A 4,768-nucleotide genomic window follows, 5' to 3' on the forward strand; every position below is an offset into this window, starting at 1 on the left:
TGCCCATGTACGTCTACAGCTGCGAGGCCACATACATGTCAGAGAAGCAGCACGAGACCCTGCAGCTGCACTTCCGCACCAAGAGGCTGCAGCGCTGCAGGGAACAGCTTGGCAGAGAGGGGCCATCAGAGCGAGCAGTGCCCGGGGAGGAGGGCGGTCGGGCAGTGCTGCGGGACAGCAGTCGGCCCAGCACAGCCCAGGCAGCCGCACTGGCAGCCAGCACCTCCCGGGGCCCTGGCAGCTCCCCGCCAGTCTCCCTCGAGACGCTGCGCTGGAGCAGGAGGCAGGTCCTGCGGGCGCTGGATTCTGGCTTTCAGGACATGGCCCGTAGCCAGAGACAGCGAGACGTGCCGCAGAGCCCCGGTCCCACACCACCTCTTCCCCCTCCGTCACACGTAGGGAAGGGGATTGGCAAGAGGGCAGAGGGGCCGAGGTTGCCTACCACGTCAGCCACGATGGGGAGGCCTTGACGTGGCTCTGAGAGGGACATGGGTGCAAACAGGAGAGGAGAGAAGAGAAGAGAGGCCAGACCCATCACTCCGATAGTCCAAATAAATCCCGTTTCTAGCCCCACTGTGGGAGTTGCTTGCTTTCTGTGATGCGCCAGCCGGCTCGGAATGGGATGTGCCCGCAGGCTGGAGAGGGGAGCCAGGGAAAGGGTGTCCCGTGGGCAGGGTGGTGTTGGCTGCTGCGGGGGTCCCTGCCGGGGAGACAGGCTGCTGCCCCTCTCCGTGCCTTGCCAGTGCCAGTGTGCCACGGGGGCCTGTAAGCTGCCTTGATCATCTGCCCTCTCAGCCCTCCCTGATAGGGGAGATGCTCCAGTCCCTTCCTTTGTGTTCCTTTCTTGAACTCTCCCCAATACGTCCGTGTCTGTCTTGACTGCGATTACGTGGAGCTGTAGAAGTGGTGCCTTTGTTCAAAATTAATGAGGGACGTCCCAAGTTGCGCTTTTCACCCATTCCTGGTGGATACTGGAGGAGAACAAGCGTTCTCCTCCAGTACGTCCACCTCCGTCTTCTACTGGGGAGCCCAGCACTGGACACAGTAAACCAGCACTTCCAAGGCGTAGGGGACAACCTGTGCACCGCAGCCCTGCTGGCTAGGGCCACAGTTGTGGGGCTTTGTGGGAAATGAATGACCCAGCCTGGCTCGCGTTTGTGTCACCAAACACACTTCTCTGCGGAGACGAGCACCGAAGGGATCCATCTCCAGAGGCTTCGTTCAGAAGCCCTGCGGAGACGCTGGCCCTTGTTAGAAATCGCTCATTGACCTTGTCTCAGGGCAGATGGCTCAGACAGGTCCAATGAATGAGACTCTGCAAAGAGTCCGAGGTCAGGATCTGCCTGGAGATTAAGAGACTTGAGGAAAACTGCCTGGAGGTTGATGACTGCGTTTTGTGTTTTCCACAAAGCCCCACACCTTTGGCCCTGACCAGCAGGGCTACGGTGCACCGGTTATCCCCTGTCCCTTGGAAATACTGGGTATACTCGCAGGATGTTGCACCCAAGGCTCCTTTTCTTTTTCATGGTTCCAAAACCTCAGGTTATTTTTTTATTCCTGTGCTTTGGGCTTTCCCCATAAACATGTCCTGCTTTCATCTCCTTTCCTGGCTTGATGAAAGCGCTAACGCTGCAGTTTCTCTAAGGGCTCTGCCCCACGCAGAGCTCCGGGGAAGAAGGGCTTTGTGGAGGAGCCTCCCTCGTGCTCCCCTCCACCATCACAAAGGCGAGAGGCCTCAAGGTCCCAAGCGTGAACAGGAGCAACAGAGAACCTCAGCTTGCCCTCTCACCCTTCCCTGTCCTCTGCCACCGCACCCTGCACCCCCCAGGTCCAGGCACCCACACCCCTGCGCGCAGCCCAGTGGGGCAGCGGTCCTCCAGTCCCTTCGCAGTGGTATCCAGAGACAGGACAAGACAACGGGCACCAGCTGAAAGAAAAGAACCTCTCCCTAACTGCAATACAAAACTTGTTTATTTGAAGGGCGGTCGAGCTTGGGAACAGATTGCCCAGAGGGGTTCCGGAGGCTCCGTCCGTCGCGATCGTCAGAGCCTGACTGGATGCAGCCCTGGGCAGTCTGCTCTGGCTGACCCCGCTCCAGCGGCGGGCTTGGACTAGGTGATCTCCAGAGGTCCCTTCCCTCCTCCTCAAATCCAAGATTTGTCATGAGAGGAGACGACGGGAGCAGTTCCTGCCTCAGCCGGAGCTCTGAGGCCGCCTTGATCCTGTTCGCTGCCGCTGCCAGAGTCAGAGACAACCCAGGTTGCGACCGTCCCGCCGCCACCGTCCAGGTGCCCCTCGGCAGCCACACAACCACCACCTCGAGGGCCTTCTGTGTCCCTGGGCTCTTTGCGCTGCCCCGGCAGGTGTCGGTCGGGGGCGAGCGCTGCGTTTCCCTTCTTGGTAGGATGTGCTACCAGGCCCCGCGCCTGGCACGGCTGCGGGTCCTGCGCCGGGATCGGCTCCTTGTCGCATGCCGTTGCCTGGAGGAATCCCGGCCTGCCCGCGGGCGGCGCTGGCTCCTCCTTGAGGAGGGCAGGACGTCCCGTTCGGGCCTTGGAGCTCGGCCCTCATCCTCGGGATCCCTGCTCTGCCACCGCTGTCGGCTGCGACGGGCCTGTGAGCGCTCCCACCCAGCTCGGCCCCTGGTGCTGCGGGACCTGCGCCGGGACCGGCTCCTTGCTGCACGCCGTTCTCTGGAGGAGTCATGTCTTCGTCCCCGCTGACGGCGGTCTCTTCTCCCAGAATAAGCTGGGACTTCCCATTCGGGGCTTCGAGCTCGGCCCTCGTCCCAATCCCTCCTCCTCTGCCGCTCCCGCTGTGCTCGGCCCCTGGTGCTGCGGGACCTGCGCCGGGACCGGCTCCTTGCTGCACGCCGTTCTCTGGAGGAGTCACGTCGTCCCCGCTGACGGCGGTCTCTTCTCCCAGAATAAGCTGGGACTTCCCATTCGGGGCTTCGAGCTCGGCCCTCGTCCCAATCCCTCCTCCTCTGCCGCTCCCGCTGTGCTCGGCCCCCGGTGCTGCGGGACCTGCGCCGGGATCGGCTTCTCCTTGAGGAGGCTGGGACATCCCGTTCGGACCTCGGAGCTTGGCCCTCACCGTCAGGATCCCTGCTCCGCCTCCCCTGTCTGCTGCGGTGGGCCCGTGAGCGCTCCCACCCACCTTGGCCCCCGGTGCTGCGGGACCTGCGCCGGGACCGGCTCCTTGTGGCGTGCTGTTGCCTGGAGGAATCCCGGCCTTCCCGCTGGCGGCGCTGGCTCCTGCCTGAGGAGGGCAGGACGTCCCGTTCTGCCCTTGGAGCTCCGCCATCATCCTGAGCAGCATCCCGAGCCGTTCTCCGCTGCCGCCTCCCGCTTCTCGAGGAGTTGTAGCCCCGGGTGTGCTGATCCCGTCTGTGGCCATCCTGGTGCCGCCTTGGGGACCTGCTTTGGCCCCTCTCTGCGGCCCCGTTGTGGCCACCACCACGGTTTCTGCTGGCGGAGCTGCGGTGCTGGCGGCCCGAGGAACGATGCCGCCTCCTTTCCGCAGAGCGGCGTCGAGATCTCCTTCTCATGACGCTATGCACCTCATAGTTGTCACCTACCAGCTTGCGGAAGAGGTGCTGAACAGGCTGCCGGCAGATTGGGCACACGGCTTTTATGCGGGCCCACTGTTGTATGCAAGGAAAACAGAAGCGGTGCTTGCACCAGCTCACGTAGGCTTCGTTGTTGATGGTGTCCAGGCAGATTGGGCAGTTTGCGTCCTCAGAGGCATCCGGCGGCGCGGCCTGGGGCGCCTGGCTGGTGCCAGCAGCAGGGGAAGAGGTGCCCTGTTCTGCCGAGTCCTCCTCCGACCCCATCTCGCACTGCGAACGAAAGAGGGACAAAGCTCGTGAGCTGCCCTGGAGACGCAACCTGCAGGAAGCAGCAAAGATGCTGAAGAGGTGCCTGCTCTGCCTGGGGGCCGTGCTTGTGCTGCCACAAACACCAGGGACCGTCCTGGAGCAGACGAGTGACACCAGGGGCACCTCGGTGTGCTCCTGCTCTTCGGGCAGGACGGCGACTGACCTCTGGGACACGTGCGGGCAGGAATTGGGTAGGCAGGAAAGCGGTTCCCAGCCTCTCAGCGAGAGCAGCACGAGGCTGGGGACGCAGCAGGTCGGGACCGGTGCCCCGGGCCCTGCCGGCGTCCCTGTCTGGCAGATCCTCTCTGCGCCCTTGGCAGGGAGCCTGCGGGATGGGGGTCCTTCGTCCCCCCACCTGCAGACAGGCGGCTGTCGCCCACGCACGAGGACAGCACTGTGGCCCTTCGGGGCTGCCCCACGCCTCAAAAGGATTGATGTCACAGGGGTCGCAGTGACTCTCTGGTGACATCACAGAGCTTTCGGGGACCACACCCCGGAGGCGCAAGCCCCGGCCTCGGGGGATGAAAAGGCCCATTTGGCAAGCATACTGTGTCCAGCGCTGGGCTCCCAGTACAAGAGAGATGTGGACATACTGGGGAGTCCAACGCAGGGCCGCGAGGATGCTGAAGGGACCGGAGCATCTCTCCCATGAGGAAAGGCTGAGAGAGCTGATGATCAAGGGAGCTTACGTGCCTCGGTCACACACAGTCACCGAACTTCAGGTAGTTGTCCTCAAGTCTCTTAACCACCAGGCAGTCCCTGAACGGAACAGAACAGAATAGAACAGAACAGAACAGCATAGAATGGAAAAGAATGGAAAGATCAGATCAGATCAGTTGGACGGGACCTACAACCATCATCTAGTCCAGCTGCCTGACCACTTCAGGG

Source organism: Accipiter gentilis, chromosome 17, assembly GCF_929443795.1.
Source record: "Accipiter gentilis chromosome 17, bAccGen1.1, whole genome shotgun sequence".
In the NCBI taxonomy this organism is placed as follows: Eukaryota; Metazoa; Chordata; class Aves; order Accipitriformes; family Accipitridae; genus Astur; species Astur gentilis.